This window comes from Hylaeus anthracinus, unplaced genomic scaffold (assembly GCF_026225885.1).
Source record: "Hylaeus anthracinus isolate JK02 unplaced genomic scaffold, UHH_iyHylAnth1.0_haploid 11982, whole genome shotgun sequence".
Lineage (NCBI taxonomy): Eukaryota > Metazoa > Arthropoda > Insecta > Hymenoptera > Colletidae > Hylaeus > Hylaeus anthracinus.
In genome coordinates, this window is record NW_026534330.1 from 9,326,816 (window position 1) to 9,345,651 (window position 18,836).

The 18,836-nt window shown below is 36.0% G+C and overlaps 1 long non-coding RNA gene across 1 annotated transcript in view; it reads right to left on the reverse strand.

Annotated features, from left to right (window-relative positions):
- The window catches only part of LOC128886196 (uncharacterized), a 70,207-nt gene extending 52,439 nt beyond the window's left edge, over nucleotides 1-17,768 (reverse strand). Inside the window, exon 1 of the long non-coding RNA XR_008459779.1 lies at nucleotides 17,702-17,768. This is a non-coding gene — a long non-coding RNA (uncharacterized LOC128886196). The remainder of the gene's footprint in view (nucleotides 1-17,701) is intronic.
- Between the last annotated feature and the right edge of the window lie 1,068 nt (nucleotides 17,769-18,836).

Genomic DNA, 18,836 nt, shown 5'->3' on the forward strand with positions numbered 1-18,836 from the left:
AAGTTGAAAGAACGGAGGCGCCAGAGAATACTTTGTTAACATTTCAGACGGGACTAGCGATAAAGTTCTATTATTCTGTAATCAAACAAAATCGAAAAAAAGCTCGCGCGAATAGGTCTTAACGATTTCTCATAATGTTCGATCGACGATGAATAGTCCAACTGGGCGCGAACCGTTCCGGAACAATCCCCTGGCAGACGCATTCAATAAAATCCAATTTGGCGGTGGCTCGTGCTCTCACCAGCAAAATTAGGAATGTGTATACGCGGTTTGGCTGGGAATATACGAAGTCGACCCTAGGGCCAGCAATTCTGGGCATTCCTGCAAATAATTTCGGGTCACCTACAGCCTAGAACATCCACCACCGTAGGGGCAATGGAAGTGCGAAGCTGATTTCCAGTGGAATGAAATGGTGAAAGTGGAACTCGTGAAGTTCTCCTTCCCTCGCCATCCGAAAGAAAAAGGGAACAGGATGAAAGTTCAGGGCACAAAGGAACCGAAGTATTTCCGTTGAACGCACAACCACGGACAATTGCCTAATTAAATTTCCGTTCTAGTTTCATCGAGATGGAGCAGCGACGAGCAAGGAAATTAAACATTGTAGACTTCAAGGATGATAACGTAGAGCGTACAAATAACAAATGTATTAAAATTGAAGTATTGTTCAGCGTTAATCGGAACAAACCGGGCCCGGTAAAAACTCGTACCAGTTCGAACAAGCGTATGCTTTTATTAACGCAATTAGAAGTTAAATAACCTTTTCGCAGACAAGTAAAATATATAATAAAATCGAGGAGGACTTACTTCTGCCCGGGTATCTCTAGGAACGAATGTTCAGGATTCATTAAAAATTTTTTCTACGGCGAAATATCTCCGCTGCTTAAACTACGACGTTTTACCACATCCACTGTGCAAATTTATAATATAGCTCGAAACCATTCCAACGAATCCGGAGATATGCGGTCGCGCAATTAAGCGTAGACTGAGAAAGGTTTCAAGTGTTTTATTTTCGGATACTACCTCGTTTTCTTTTGGGGAGGTGTTATTAAACTGTAATTACGTTGGCTCTTTCCCTCCTCTCTGCGCCACCCTTCGTATCTCGACAATTTTTACTTAAACGTGGAACTTAATTAAATGCAACTTTAAGGTATTTTGTAACATGCGGTATTCGTAGCGTAAAATAGTTGCAGTAAATTCTGGTGAGAAATTTGTTCGATAAGGAAGATTTGTTTAATCTTGAAATCCTAGTTCTGGAATTTCAGGACAAAAATATATAATCCAATAGCCTTCTTAATAAAGAATTGGAATGTTTGAATTCTTGGATTTGTAATTATTTTAATTAAAATAACTCTGTTTTATATGGAAACTTTGAGTATAGAAGAGAGTTTGATGAATATTTTTGATAAAACTTGGAATGTTATTAAAATTCTTCTTAAATTGGAGAATTTGTAAAAAAATACATATATACGTATGAAACAAAATTGATTATAATTGATTTAATAGTAAAATGATTCTATCAAATGTACCGCGTATAGAGAATTAATCTCGTTTCCCCGTCTCAAGCGTCACAATATACATCCAAAGTGACTTTCGCTCTGGTCTCACCAGTGCTCCTTTGCGTTAAAGCATGAAACCCATGAAACTTTAATTTATAAGGTGTGCGTAAGTACACGGCTGCCGTTGTGTTTGCAACCTCCGAGGCAAACGAGGTACGCCAAGAATTACATTCGACATTTAGTATGATCAGTGCTTTTTCCTTTGATGAGTTTCGACAAAGCCCTTTGCAGGATGCAAAACGAGCTTGCCAGGCAAACCCGGGGTGTTGTTTCGGTAACGGTGGCACGGTCTATAATACAACACGAGCACGACCTCGACGAGTATATACGAGCACGGGGAGATAATTAAGGTTCGGGACAACCTGCGGGGCTTTTGTGCCGAGGTGCGTTCGGTCCTGGAGAGTTCCTCGTTGAACGGAACAGAAGGTTACCAGAAGAGAAGGGCGAGAGCATTGGGTTCTGATTTACTATAGGAACAAATTTATAGCAGACTTCTGCTGTTAATTAAGCAATTTACGAAAGATTCTAACGAGGCGGTACTTCATTCCCTAGGATCTTTCATTCCATCTATCTATCGCCACTCTCAGCTGTGTTTTATTCTATAAAGTCTTCAGAAAAAGGACCTAGGACTTTAAAGGTCAGTAAGTAGGTATTTCATAGCACACTTTTGCTGCTAATTAAGCAGACTTCGAAGAACTATGAAGAGGACTTATAAAGCTTATGAATAGCACTTCATTTTCACATCATTATTCTCACCCTTAGCTATGTTTCGTTGTATAGGATGCTCAGAAAAAGGATCTAAGACTTTAAGGGCCTTTGGTATTTATTTATGAAATGCAAACTATGAAAGACGTATGAGACTTTTCATTTCATCTATCTGCCTCCACTTCGAATTATGTTTGCAAAAAGAGAAGAAGAAATAAGAGAAAATACAAGGTGTACTAAATATTAAATTCTCTCTTGAATTTATAGTATTTTTATCTAGTTTTGGACAGTAAACTAATATTATACTAGTAAAATAAAATATATGCATATCTGAAGTCTATTTATGTGCATATCTAGAATGAATCATTTATTTGAGAACATCAAACCTGTAATTTACACAAATTTCTTCAATGAACATAGAGGGTACGAATACTTATGATACTGATTGTATCTGTATCTTTATATACATATTCTGATACATCAGCATTACCACATAAAACCAAACGGGTACATAAAAAATATAAGTACTATTTCTCGAAAGCTCCGCTGGCACCCTACTCTTGTTATCATTTATGCTTCCACCCTCGCTCTCATTTCCCCATTCATCGTCCTTTTTCTTCCTTTTTCGAAACAGTTCAAACCCCGTTCGTTCCGAGTGTCGCTAGTTCCAAAACAGAGTTTTCGCTCACTTAACTCGCCCCTTGAACCCTCCCACCCGTTTCTCGATCTTCGGGTAACGCACCCAACCCACCGGCCGCGAACGACTTCTACGTCACTTCCATTCCAGGCTTTCCCCTTCCAATTCGCGTTAGTCGTCTTCGTTTTGCCCGAGATTGTTTTCCTACCGTCTCCACCGGGTCGAAATTACACGCGAGTAATTTATAATTTAGACGCCGAGAAGCCGGGACGACGACGACGAAGGACGAGAACGGAGACGCCGAGGTCGACGTCACGGCATCACGAACAAGTTGGGGTGGGTACGTGTATGCCACGTGGGTGTCAGTTTCGTTTAATGTTTTCGGCTTCTAGCCGGTTATTTTCTCAGATTTCCTAGATTGCCGTTGCGGGCGAAACGGGAACCGAGAAGAAGTTGAATAAATAAAAAAGGACGTCGAGTTGGTTTGAGTTTCATATGGTTGATTTCTGTTACTGGGGAATATTTATAGGCTTGTATCGCCTCTATCGAGTGATTGTTAGGGCATTCGAGGTAATTCAAAATGATCTCGGAGTGGATTTGTTCAGAATTGGAAGTGTCAGAGTTAATTTAACGAAGATTGAAATTTTAGAAATTGTTTGGGGATGTATCTCTGGTGAAAGTGTTTATCGAGTTTTTACTGAAATGCTTGAGAATGTGTGTTTGTAAAAATTATTCTTTTTATTTGTGATGGAACTCACTAGAATTTAAAATCAACAATGCTATTATTTACCTCTGCAAAAGTACCATTTTAATTCATAATAAATGTTGAACAACGAATAGATTGTAAATAGATATATGTGTAACAGTGTAAGATGTATTGTAATGTTGATACTTTGTTTCTATTTCTTTTTAGAAATAAGAAACTTTCGTTCGAATGTCAATTCTTTTCCTATACATATAAATATACAAATATATATTCACAGTGTAATGATCATACATATATGAGAATCGTGGACATTAACTGGATCTGTGCACGATGTAATATTGCCTATAGCGCAAGTGAGTAATTCCTGACTAGATCGGTTAGTAGGTACAATTGTCATCTACATACTTTAATGCGATCGAACTTCGAGCGAACTTATTACTCGACCCCATCGCTTTATCTAGTTTAAAGTTGGCGTATGAATTTTCCAACGCCCGTGATATCTTGCCGTTTGAATCACACGTGACGCAAGAATAGTTCTGTCTCGCAAAGCAAAAGTGCCAAACACGAGTTGAATATAATTTCGAACTTTAAATTGAGAAGCAAACTTCGTCATTGCATTTTCCGTGAAACGCTAGACGTAACGCAGCCGTATAACCGATAGACGCTAAAAATCACTTCAATTTAGACTGCACGTGACGCGAAACTTGCACGAATTCCTCTTTATGGATTAAAGGAAAACTTCGTCATTATTCTAATTGCTTACGATGCTCCGTTATCCGTCGACGTGTAGCGTCGGAAACTTTCACAATAATTTACCTTATGAGTTACTGCTACACGATAATCTTTCGTATAACTCCCTTTAACGGGGGTTACTGACACGCGTCGCGTTATTTCATCGACTTGATGATATTCGATTTTCTCCACGAAATCCCCCTGGCAAATACACAGGTGTTCAATCAGTCAAATTAAAACAAAAATTGTTAGTTAAAACCGTAAGACAATTTCAGCATTATTTAACTGCTTCAGTTCGTAGACTTATGTTCACCTATGCACACAATCTTAAATAATAATATCTGCATAGAAATTGTTGAAACTTTTACATTGATTTATTAAAGAATCTATAAAAAAAAAAGTCAAGTTACGAATTTATTCTTTAATAAATTAAATGAATGAGGACCTTTGAAGAAACTAGTAATTCTTCAAACTCAATTAGCATAATGAAGCTTTTCATTTAAATATTAATTGCGATGTCTGTCAATGGACAAAGCGACTAGAATGAAATATTGTTTAGATGAACGAAGTGGATTATCAGGAAGAACCCAGGATCGAATGAATAATTTAATAAATCTTACGAGAATTAAATATGAATTACGACTGTATAATCGTTATAACATTGTAACTCGATAATATTAAATTTTCCCAACAAAATCACCCATACAATTTATATAATTCTATGCATTTTCATAATGACAGTTTAAATGATTTTGGTGTGCAGACCCGTTCTCTATCGTGAAAGTGTTTGAGTAGGTATACATAGGTCGGTACAGTCTAGATATTTTTTTAGAGATATAGAGGTCGACGAGGGCAGAGGAGCCGTGATGCAATTTTCGTTGCCGTCGATGCCTCCTCGCCTTTCGGAATATCTTCCTGTTTCTTCGTGTCCTATGGGGGTGGGTGGATAATTTCGTAGAGCCCTCGGATTGTATTACCGAGAAATCCATAGGAAATAATCACTTACGTTTAAAATTGATATTTTTTTTTATATCTTTCCAACGATTGCCTCGAGATTCGCTGACCTCTTTTCCAACCCCTAACTGAATATGGCGCGAAAAATAAGCGCAACGGTGGCAAAAATGTCTTATAAAATATTCATTCGCGAAGTATTGAATAGTGAAGGGTATAGAATTTTGTTTCTTAATGAAATATAGTTCATATAAAATGTATTTGTTTTTCTATTTTAAAGAAGTGTTCTTTTTCTCTAGGTTAAAAAATAGATCTGACTGTTTTGTTTGTATTTTTGTTGTTTAACATCTTTAAATTATTTCTATCACAAATATGAAATAAAAATTGCTAAAGTTATAACTATTGTAGAATATTGTGTGTAACCAGTAAACAAATTCAACAGGGCTGTCGAAAATTTTACAGAATCTAGTATGTGTATGTATAAATAAACGTGACAAATTTCATCAATCAATGTCAAGCACATTGATTGCAAAAATATCATGAAAAGTGCCTCGAAACTGGTCAAACAAAAATGTCTCAAAAGAAGAAAATCCTAAGTTCCCTTTAAAAAAAACCAGAGTTGCTTATATAACATGTATATAAGGACGTATGAATCCTTGCACGTTATTAATCGTTTCAGGAAATGTATTTACTTTATGAAACGCGAGTCTCTATCGACATCTTTCTAGAATTAAATTCCGAAAGATTCCTTTTTGTTTGGAAGGAAATCTCGCGGAGACACGCTATAGAAGCGCACGATTTCGAATGGAGATGGTCCGACGCGCGTGTGCCCACCTATGAGACCTGTAAAATATTCAAAATCCATACTCGGGTGTTTACAGGGGCGGGTGAATCCGTATGTCGTAACGTTGGCAAGGTTTATTATATTTTAGACGTGTCTCTCTCCGCTTACCCCACGGGAGGGGAATCTGACGGTGAAGAATAGGCGGAGAGAAAAAATAGAGCAGACAAATCGAATCGAATCGAACGGGATATATTTGATCGATTCGAGACACATTCTGCCTCGAGCGTAATATCCAGCTCAAAGTGTTTTTTTCGTCCATTTGTTTTCGCGGTGCATTCATTCTCAGTTTCTTTAATTCTCCCCGAAGACTAAGCAAGAGACTTAGGGAGAAGAAAGAATGTGGATAACAAATTTTATCGATTTTTATTAGGATTGTTAATTTACATTTATTATATCTTTGCCAGGATTCGGAAGTAAAAGATGTGGTGAAATTTTATGGAGATTATTCCACATATTCTACATTTAGAAACAACGTGGAAGTACCTTCAATTGTTACAACATGAAATTTTACGAATTTTAACTGTTGATAAAGGTATATGTTAATTGAAAGATTTGTCTTCCATTTCTTTCTTTATATTATACTATTTTAGATTTGAAATGAATTAAATTTCGTTTAATCACAATTTTTTACTTCGTATAGTAAGTTTAATTATGTCATAGGCAAAAATAGACCGAATGTTTTAGTTTTGTTTATATATTAAGACATGTGAGTAATACTTCTTCTGGCTACTGAAAACATTCTATACCAAGAAAAATGGACAGAGAACCGGTGAAAAATGATTAGCTCCACCATAAATTCTACCAATGGTCGACGCGAACCTCTTCGATACGTCTCCCAAAAGTATCATTGAATTGCTAATGATATTTTACTACTTTAACGTATTCAAGAAGAAAGTTGCTTCATTAAAAGGAACGAGGTCTCCCGACTCGCCTATGAGAAAAGAACAAAGTATTCCGGAAAAGAATGCGCAAGAGAACGAAGGAACAAAAGTACGAGAAGAGACAGAGCAGAATAAGAAGAAACCGATGGAGAGAGAAGTAAGAACGAAGGGGTAGACACCATTTTTCAGTCTAGCATCCATGAATCTGAAATTGAGTGGATCAGCCATCTGCGCCACTGCTGCCTCTTACCAGGTAGATCCCGGAATGTACCGAATGCGTATGCACCCAATGCTTCTTTGCTATACAGTATATTGCATACGTAGTCACTGTTATCCACCTCCGTGCACTCTTTTTAGTCTTAGCGTTTCTTTGCGAGCCTACACCGTTAGGTTCAGGTGGAATTCAAACTGAACGAATTCGAAGGACCAGCTGGTCGCAACAGCTTCATCTGACGACTATCAATTCGGTATGTAAAGATGGAAATATTGTACAATAAAAATTTATGATGTAATAAATGTTCATTTGTAATGAAACAGAAGTCAAAGCTAGTATAATTTGTAGGAAATAAAGAAAAAAACACGTGTTTCAGTAAGATGCATAAAATGCACATAAGGTACCTTCAAGTAGGTACACCCTATATAGTGAAATTTTGTGAACGATACGGAAATTGTGATGAAAGCACCCTATATTAAATTTTTTAGATTAATTTTTTAACTCCTGGGAGAATACAAATCCTTCTAAACATAAAATGTAAAAGAAATATTGATTCACGAGACTCGTGGAAAAAAACTATTATACGTTAAAAAATGTTATTTCAAGTGTATCACAGTGGTAAACGAAATAAATACAATGTGACCGAATTAAACGCTAAATAATATGTAATAGCTGAGTGAATCTTTACTGATAACATGCTTCTCCAGTATCTGTTTCCTCGTTTTATTCAATCGTGTTTCCATAAACTGAAAATACCGAGTTTTTACGCGCAATTCTTCACGACAGCTTTTCATCTCTGTTCCTTCATCGAAAAGAAGTAGTTTCCACTTTACACTGTCTTCTTTAAACGATATGACACAGTTGCGGCTCGTGGAGGCGTGTTTCTTCCTACACTTCTCAATATAGGCGGGGGATTTATTTTTAATACGCGCAACTCGTAAACAAGTAGCCATAAAAAGACAATGTACCGGTTGAGTATCTACACATGCAAAATCGCACCTACTAACCAGGACTCTGTGTAGCCATGCGAGACGTTCCACTTCCCGCCCGTTAAAAGACGCAAGTAGTATACCTCAATGATCAAGGCGACGTTGGATCTTTTTCCTATATAAAGCCACGTAAACTTCAGAAAAGAATTTCCACCTTCTCTTACTCGTAAAGAAGTAACTCGCGATGCCATACTAAAACATTTTGTTGATGTATACAACCCGTTTTTTATTACATTACGTGTAGAAATTAATTATATACCCATGTGAAGTAAATTTACCATTTGTTTTAAAAAATGTATGTATTTTTAGCGTTATTGAGTTGCGTGTTTCCTTACTCCGAAGGTTGATACTTTCGTAACAAAGTGGCGAGTAAATGTTTCTGTTTATTCAGTAATTCATTTCTTCTGTCTTATTTACAACCGCTTCAATTTTCGAACATTTGAGAATTAATTAATTCCACCTCGAAACAATTATAACAGAAGGGATGGACTCGTGTATTAGGAGGGATGGACGCATGCTGGGGTAAACTTAGGGTCACGCATAGTAACACAACGACGGACATATGCTTTCCAGTTTGCTGCCTTATTTCTTTAGTCACCTTTCGTCTTTTTCTCTTCCTTTTTCTTTTTCTTTAATATCGTTGACTGTCCAAGAATGCGGAATATCTTCTAGCTTACTACTCTTCCTCTCTCTTTTCCCTCTTTCCTTCTGAAGCACATTCCCCTACGTTTCTTCCCCCCCCCCCCTCGCCATTTCTTTACGAACTCTTTCCTTTCTCAGACCCCAGGACCTGTATATATCTTCTTTATCCCTACCTTTTTCCTCACTGCAAAACCTTCCATCTTTAAAAATAAAACTCCGAGATAATACATATGCATATGCCTGAACACGAAAAAATTAAAAATTTTTCTGTTTCGTTTAAGAGAAATTGGACCAACAGCAAAAATTTAAGAAAAAAAATACCACCTCGATCTTGACCTCGATAATAAAAACATTGATAACTACTGCTTTGAAAGTAAATTTTATTGGTTCATGTTCCTCGGTAGAAATGAAATACGTGTTCAAATATAACATAACTTCATTTTATTTTAATCAAAATCCTAAAGCTCTTTTCGGAGAACCTTTTATTATCAAAGAAAAGGAAATACTACGTATTAAGTTTATTTTACTGTGGGCCAGATTTCCTGAAGTAATCCTAAATCGGTATTTAACATTTGATTGCCATAATAAACAGCAAGGAAATATTTCGTGCTTTGTTAACTGCGCGAATTGAAATATGTTTTCCCCTCGTACTGGCTGCTTGCTCTTTCAGCAACATTCATTCTCGCTACTTCGACATCAGGGAAATGAAAATAAACGTGGCGGGTAGCATTTTGAATGCGTTTCCGTAGTACTGTCGACAGGATGATAAGTATTCGTTTCGGCGTCTTCTTCAACCTTCGAGGAAAATCGCGAACGACTCGCGTTATCAGGCGTTATGTCGGTGAAATATTTTCATCTCGATGGTAATTCAATTTTTAAAATGACGAGAGAAATAATCAATAGGGTAATCTAACATTTTATCACGAAATATTGAATTTTTTTGATAATTGCAATTTTAGGAGGTCCAGACGAATATTTATGACTCGTTTGTGATTGTTAAAGGGTGGTCCTCTTTCCTCGTTAATATGGAAATGCAAGAATTTATTTAAAAAATGGTTACAGTGATCACCAAATTGTTATGATAAATAAAACCAATAAATAAATAAGTAATAACTATAATTAATAAAAACCAAACTTCTCGAACCCGATTGTTTAAACAGGAAAGATGACAAACGTTGACCTCTTTTCGAAGCTTCTAGATGTACGTGGCCGTCAATAATTTCCTTTTCTATCAGTCTGGAAGTATTTTGAATATACTCGGTGCCGACAGGAAGATAAGTATCCCCTCGTCCCTCTCTTCGCGCCATTCATCCAGCGGCAACCGAAATCCATGGAAGCGCGATAAAGTAATTGCGGTACAAAGTATAAAATATGCAGGAGGCCATACGGAGGGAGGAGAGCGAGCCACGGGGGTAGATGAAGAGGAAGACGAAGGCGCTGACGAAGAGCAAGTAGAAGTAGTAGACGAAAGATAAGACAAGGGTTGCTCGGTAAGCGGGGCAAAAGCGACGAGCCACGGCAGGGGTGGCCGCGAATTATAAGTTTTAATTACTGGAAGATGAGCAGATGGATTACATCATACCTTTTTCTGAAACTCGCTTCTAACGGATCGCCCAAGCTATCTCGGGCGTCATTAGGGAGACAAGATTCGTGTAGGGTGTTGAAAACTGACGCCAAGGAATTTAGGACGTGCTATGTTTGATCAAATAAAAACACTGGCAATGTAGTTCTAAAAGGTATAAGTTTAGAATTTATCATTAATTCTTTCGATAGGAAAACTTTCGAACCTACAACTTGAACGTTGACGTTTTAATTTAATGTCTGGAGAAAGGATTTATTTAGTATTAAAATTAGAATGGCATTAGTGTCTTTATAAATAGTCGAAATCATTATTCTACTGTTAAAGACTGTATGAAGTTTGGACTATTGTGAATAAAAGACACTGAATTTTTATACTTCTTCCATAAATTTTCAACTAAAATAACCTTCTGGTACATATTGTTTATGGAATCAAATAAGGATTTTGTCAACTATATATTATAATAAAACAACTGGAATGTGGTTACAGAATTTTTAAGTTATTACTTTGGAGCTTGTCATTAAGTATTGCTTTTAATAAAAAGAAATTTTAAACTAGATACTGTGACACTAAAAGAAAAAAATTTAATTTAATTTCTGAAGAGAGTCTCCATTTTGTATTAAAATTTTAATGGAAGAATTTCGTATCACGTGTTATGCAATATTACCAAATGTTTGCGGGAATTGGCAGTTACCTTAAAAGGGATTCTACGATATCTGGGAAATTTTTTTCGTGGAACGTCTACATCGGAAATTTACATTTTCTGCGTCTACTGGCGCCTGTGCTTCAGACCTCTAAAAATCGATCGGATTCTAGGCTGCGCCACGTTCACGATAATTTATCATCTTGGAACTGCCTGCCATTTTGCGTAATTGAGGAACCGATGGCGGATGAAGACTTCGGCGCGAGAAATTGGCCGTTCGTGAAATTGATTGCCGAATGGATCAGCTGTGCAGAGCTCAGACTTTAAGTGTTCAAGAATACCGGTCTTTTAGCGACACTTCCCCCGTAATTTTTAGCCAGCTTTCCTTTAAAGTTTCCGCCCTCTTCGAGAAGAATAAATTTCGCTAGTTTATCAATAACGTGGCATTATTCCAAACGTTATCTTCGTCGTTAACGAAGTTGGCCGAGTAAGTAAATTTAATGCTACAAAGGGCTGGGTACGTTTACGTAAGTACACGGTATATATAATACTATTGATCGGAAGGTTTGTTTGGTAGTTCAATGTAATACAGGAAGGTATTTTTAGTTCTCTATGCATAAGGTTTATTGTCCTAATGTTTTCAATCGACTATTGTCGAACCACTCGGTGATTAAAAGGAAATTTATAATAATAATATAGGATGGATGTAGAAACTATGGGAGAAGAATAATAAGAGCAACATACGAAGAAGCGATGTCAATTGTTACATACTATTTTGATATTTATATTTAAACAAAAAATTGTCGAAGAACCCAACATCGAAGGATATAACTATTGCACGGAACTGCAACGTCATATCGCGTGACATTAGAAATTGAGAAAACATTTAGAATTAATTATGAAACGAAAATTAATGTATTCTTGCACGCGATGCTCGTCTGGCCACTACTGTCTGCTACTACTGCTCCACGTCTATCTGCAGAGCACGCACGTATTTTCAATTTTCATTTATTTAGGAGTGGTCGAACGAGCATTATGTTATATGTATTCCTATATTTAAGGATTTCATTCACCATAAAAAAAAAATTGCATTGTGTCGATGCCAAGAGAAAAGACAACGTTTAGTGATTAATGATCTCTCACAACGTAATTCATTCATGATTTTTCTAAACAATTATAAAGTGTTTTCCAAAAGAAGCTGTAGAATTTTGCATTTTAATCAAATACAAGGGGCATAGAATTTTCAGTCTAATCGAAATAGTATGAAATATCACGTTAAATGAAAGTACACATGAAAGATAATGTCGTTTAAGTATTCGCTATGATTACGCTGAGAAGTATAATTTGTTATTAAAAATTAAAATTCTAAAGGCTATTTTGAGAAATCTTCGAAATCTTTGACAACCCTTCTAGTTTAAGGATTTTTCAATATTATCATAATAAATCAAATAATAAGTCTATCGTCCTAAAAACTGTATTTTTATTAAACTCAACACACAAATACGAATTTAAATCGGCAAACCATTAAAACCATTAGCAGTTGAATAAATAGTTTAGCATTCAGCGAAAGACAAGCGAAAACATGGAATTTCAGAATTGAGAAAAAGTGGACAACGAAGGTGCGAGAGCAATTTTTTCTCACAATTTCAGTACTTTCGGGGTTCGGAGATATTCAATGACCGGGTGTGTAACAAACGCCAGAAATTTTTCAGTTCGACGAATAGGAATTCACCATCGAATGCCTCGCCGTGCGCGACACGACAGAAAGGATGCTGATTGGTGTGCTAGTGCAGTAGAAATGGGTTTGATGGACTAGTGCTGGGCTACGCGTAGTGATCGTCGCTATGGCACAGTTGCGTCGATGAAACGACGCTCTCCGACCATTTCTCTTTATGCGACTGGGTAAAGTCTATGGAAAAGAAGCTAGAGGGTACTCTAGACACATTTTTTTAATACATACAACACGAAAAAAAATTATTATTGCTTGTTTTAACGTCTTACAAAAACGTAGTTTCAACTAAAAATATTGTAGGGATTTTAAATTTCTATCAAAAATTAGGAAATCAGAAAACATTTATTTCTCCAATGGTGTAGCATAGATAAATTATTCGTCAGTAGTAGGTATATTGAACAGGGCACAGTGATACCTTATTGTATAATATTATTATTACACAAATTACTGCCAAGCGTAGTCGACCTTTTTAGAAATATAGTCTCCTTGCTTTTAAGCTAGAAAGTTCGTTAAGAATTTGATTACTCTCTACTTTACCAGTTTTTACAGAAAGCTACACTCAGATATGATAATCATGTTTTCGTTATTGATTCTTAAAATTTCTCCTATATTTTTATTTTTCACTGAAGCGTCATTTGCTTTCGACTAAATGTAACTTTAACTACAACACTCATAAATTTATAAATCACCAGTCTTCGGTACAAATTTTTCTACGACGTATCGACAAATAGAAATTCGGCCCTGTAAATTCCTCCTCCATTATTCACGCATAACCAACTTTTTTTTTTTTAATACAATGGAAATGATTTGCATGAAATATGTAATACTTCCAAACCATCCTTAATTCGACACGTTTATTTATCGCAGCATAAGCAATTCATATGATCCTTGTCGAAACAAATGCCGCCATCGACGCGCAAATGGACTTATTGCTCAACCTAATAATTCGCCTAAAATCTATTTACCCCGAATGAATGGACGCCGCAAGCCAAAGCGTGCAAAGGTATGTTCATATTAAATCTGCGGAAACGTAATCGTTTCGTATGGTAATTCCTCCATAATTGGTGTTGGAAATTTAGGTTTCACGGGACCATCGATGAATTCATACAACCGCTTTCAAAACGTGTATCACGCTAATCGCTTGTTTTCCCTCCGCATGATTGGACACGCGATACCGAGAAGGAAAAATATTCGACGGATATTTCGATTCGTTATTACGCGAATGAAACTCGATCACAGCGGTTGCCTGTGGCCGTGTATTACCGGAGCACGTATTTTCCCGGATGAGCCAATGCGCATACGATTGGCAAACAACGTTGATCCTTCTATTATTCGACCAGTGAATGCCTAATGACGATTAACGGAATGTTTAGAGCATTAATCCCGGGCATTAATATTTTCCCCACTGTGCCGCCATCCGCGCCCTTCGCGCAGCTGGAAACTTGGGAACGTGGACGCATTAATGTCGCCCAAATGCGATTAGAATCAGTATTTTCGACCACAGGCTATCGGTTCCTGATGAGAAAATTAATTGCAGTCGATTTTAGCGGAAACTGCCGCCGAATGATCACGCCTTTCTAATCTTCATTATATCAATAGTGTCTGAAATTCAGTTCCGCCATAATCTGGTTTATCGAAGATTTGTAGGGTGGTTTTTTTCGATTTTAGAACTATTTTAGAATTAAATTTAATTTGAGAAATATTTGAAAATAATTATTTTGTTTAATTATTTATGCATGAGTAAGGGATTTTCAGAAGAGACTTTAGGATTTTGTTCCTTAATCGAATACGAGCGATATGGAACACGAGAAATGCATTTCAAGAAGATTATAGTAATATTGTGACAGATTTAAACAAAATTAAAAAATGTTAAAGTTGTCAGAATTTTCAGATTTTTAATATATTTTAATTCTTGAAGTAAGAATTATTATAAATTGTAAATTCGAAACTTGTGACTACCCCTCATTGTATAAAACATTAAGTACATATATTTATGTACTCTTCGTAATGTTACATTCTCTAATAAGAGTACATGAAAACATCAAAACTATCCTTCTTATTGTTTAGGTAAAATTTTGAATTTATTTAAAAATTTTCTAGCGTTATCACATTCTTCATTGGGAACTTTTTAGAACTCCATAAACGAGCAACTTACTCTTCAAATTATGCATTTCTAATTTCGATTAAATTTCGAAAATTAAAGTAAGTTGTTCTATATATTGCTAATCAAATTTAGGAAGCTATTCCTCGCTTGCGTAACTTTTGCAATATAATGTATATGCCTCGACGCATCGAATATCAGTTTTCATAGTAACACAGAGGTGATACAAATTTTACGAATAACATACATTCAAAGACATAAATTTCAGAGCTGGTGGAAATCGATGAAATGGCACTTCGTTGGTTAAACTTGCGCCATTAATTACTTGCCATGACGTCGTAGAGAAGGAAATAACAATCGTCTATGAAATACTCACGCCTGTTTTAGATCGGCATCTCTCATAAGGAGTGTATTCCCTACTTAACAATGGCTCCACGTTCGGTATTAGAATACCAAGAATTTCTCATTATACATAGTATCGCGTTTATGCCTATTCCTTTTTCGAAACATAACACGACCAAAATTTTAACTATAACTGTTTATTCTAATTCTTTTTTCAGCACTTAAGATTCGAAATACTAATTATAATTCAAATACTTTCAATTCACTTGACACATCCATGAGCCTCCATACGTTTCAATTTTGATACTATTATTTTCTATAAAAATGCGACTTCTCTAGTTTTCAAATGAATTATTACTTTATTACGCATAAAATGTCCTCTTCCTAAACTGCTTATCAAGTTGAAACTCTGTATGATATCGTTCCAGCAACTAAATTTAGGAAATGGATCAATCGTTTACGTTAAAATAATTTCGAGGCTTGATTACACGAGAAGTGGGCCGTAAATCCTCATTATCGAAACGTGGTGTTAATAACTAATAAACTCCTGTACTCCGTTACTCGATAAAACCAAAGAATAACTAAACTGTGCGTTATATTTTCCCCAGTGACTTACATATAGGTGAATCGCGAGCGAAGAGTTAATGTTTGATCGGGCGAAATGCCGGAAAAGTATATCGTCATTTGATCTTCCGGCGGATATGCGAAAAGAGGTCCAAAGTAGGATTAATAGCAGGGTAAATTCGTGTTCGTTGATAAGTGAAACGGGCACGAATTGAAAAAGTTTTCCGCCGGAATGGCAGCGGGCATTTGCGAAGGGTTCGCGTGCAGAGTCACGATAAATCGTACGAAAGACATTGATAGCGAATAGCTAGCCTTGGATATTGCGCATTTACACAACGAATACGTACGGGGTGGGTCAGGAACAAAGAGATATCAATTTTAACACGTTGACCGCCTCGTCACTCATACATATATAGGTGACGGCGATTTTAATTAAAAGAAGAAATCGAATTAATCGTGAAGATGACGTGTTAAAGAAAATAAATTTCAATAGGATTCCAACATTTTAATGGCAGGCCATTTGACTAAAGAATGAAACAAATTAACACTGACAGAAAATATTTTGAATGGTATTTGTAAAATTTCATGACATGGGATTTTCACTAAAATTTTGAAGGTGAAGTGTCAGAGAAAATGAATTTGAATAGGGTAATTGGAAATGAATTTGAATAGGGTTTGAGTAGAGTATGTAATATTTGCTATGTACAAATTAATTTCAGTTGACAAACGGTTAAACACTAACAGTGTATCGTAATTTAAATTGTTATCATACTAAACATTCCCGAACTTCTTAAAGTGTACAAATATTACATATTTGTATAATAGTATATTTGAATATGTTTAAATATTATATTTACCTATTTGATATAACTCGTTTGCATACCCTGATCTATTTTAAATGACAAGCGTTTCCTGTCTATTGATAATAATTAACGTATTGACATCTTCTAAATTTTGCTGGCACAGGATTAATATCGCACACGTATTGCAATATCCACGTTCAATATCAAAATTGCGCGAAGAGTAGGATTAATGTAGATTAGCTTCAACGGTATCATTGGTTCTCTATAATGTAATCTCGCGCTGATAAATTGTCATGAACAAGTGAGAAGGAATATCAGGAATATCATAAATATTATAATCACAATTTCATATTGCAATACTAATTATTTGGAATCAAGTTATACGAAAATCTTAGTTTTACATATTAATACTTCAAAGTAATAATAATGTTTGTAATAAAAGAGTGAAAGGCTGCAAAACGTATTGATTCGTGCGGAATGCCTGCTTTAGATATACTTTCATGCCAGAAAAGACTCACTAAATTCCTCTGTAATTACTAAAAATCGAAAAATAAAATAGGTTCTTTTAATGCAACAGTAAATGGTTTTCCAAAAGTGACTTTAATAAAGAGTTATTTAATAAAACATTTACAATATAAAATATACTCTCACTTTAAATGAAAATACAATTTACCCTTTATTAAACCCTTATTAAATAACCAAGACACACAAAGTGCCTATATTTTTTCTTACCAAGGCAAAGAATTCAGGCTCGAAGGGACTTAACCCGTTCACTGCCAGACAAAGCGTTTTGTCTTGGGCGCCAAGATTGAATACAGATGTGTAATCTAGATTATTATTTTGACAATAAAAAACGATGTTAAATTTGCCGTTTTAAAAAGAATATTTACGATCTTATTTTGCAATAATTAGTGACTCGAAAAGCTATAAACTTATACTTGCAATTAATTGCAATTAATTTGAACTACGAGACATCTCGTACTTGTCAGTGAATAGGTTAAACGATAAATATTCAACACCTGATGATACATAATAGATTATTGTCCGGGAACGATCATATTTTTATGCGGAACCACTCACCAGTGAAGAAGTGATACGGCAAAGAAAACACTCGTGCACCGACCGGACTGAGGAGCGGCTGCTGTCGTCGATCCTATTCTCCAGTCCTTCTCGAAGGGTTTTCTGCAATAGCAAGGAAACAGAAATCTTGATACGAGAACGATATATAACCATGCAATAATATACTCGATCGTGGTTTCCTGCTCGCAAAAGGAGGAAGTAAAACTCCGGTATGCGACGAGGTGGTCGTAGACGTCGTCGTCGTCGTAGTACGGCGACGCTACCTTAGTTTTATCGTGCACCCGCGCTTATATCGCGGTAATATCTTGCCCGGTAAATGAAAAAGTTATTGTTTTCCATTCTACTTCCCCCCTCGGCCATCCCTCGCCTGTCCGAAGTTCTTAACCGTGGAACAGACGAAAATCTTGTGAACCTTCGGGAGGAAGCTTCCTCCTCCGTGAAAACATTCTTTCATCCGAGAAATACGTATTACAAGCAAGACAGCCGTTTTAGAGACGTAATATCCTGTATTACATACGTACCCAACCGGAAACGCCCAAGGAAATCCTCTTTTTAAGCAACGAGCACACCGATTCTTGCGAAAAGCCCGTCTGGACGATCTACTACCGTCGCGAATCGAATAATTTGAAATCGATTAGGCAGGATTTAAGGTGGGAATGTGTAAACAATTTGATAAGAAACAGGACGTTAGTGTCTTTTTATAATTCTATATTTACTTTGATTAAATCTTTAATCTAAAGTTAAATTTATCAAATTTTATGTTCATGTACTGCCAGTCCCATAAATATTCGCACCCTCATAGATTTGAAGTTGCTAAATAAATGTTTCCATTATATATTACATAGGAATGTATTTACGATAGAAGATTTATTTGAAAACGTCAAATCTACTATTTAATTTAGAAGAATTTTTTCAAGGGACAGAGATTACGAATACATATGTATACCAATATTTATTTATCGACAGCTGTGCACGGATTTTGTTTTAAACCTTTTAAAAATCGTAAGAAGCAAGGAAATTAACCTGCCAATAAATTCGATTTTAGCTATCCACTATATACGACTATGATTACCAATCATATTTTAAAAGTACCCTTTCGGAGAAGTGGTTGCAAATTATTTCGACAGCAACGAAT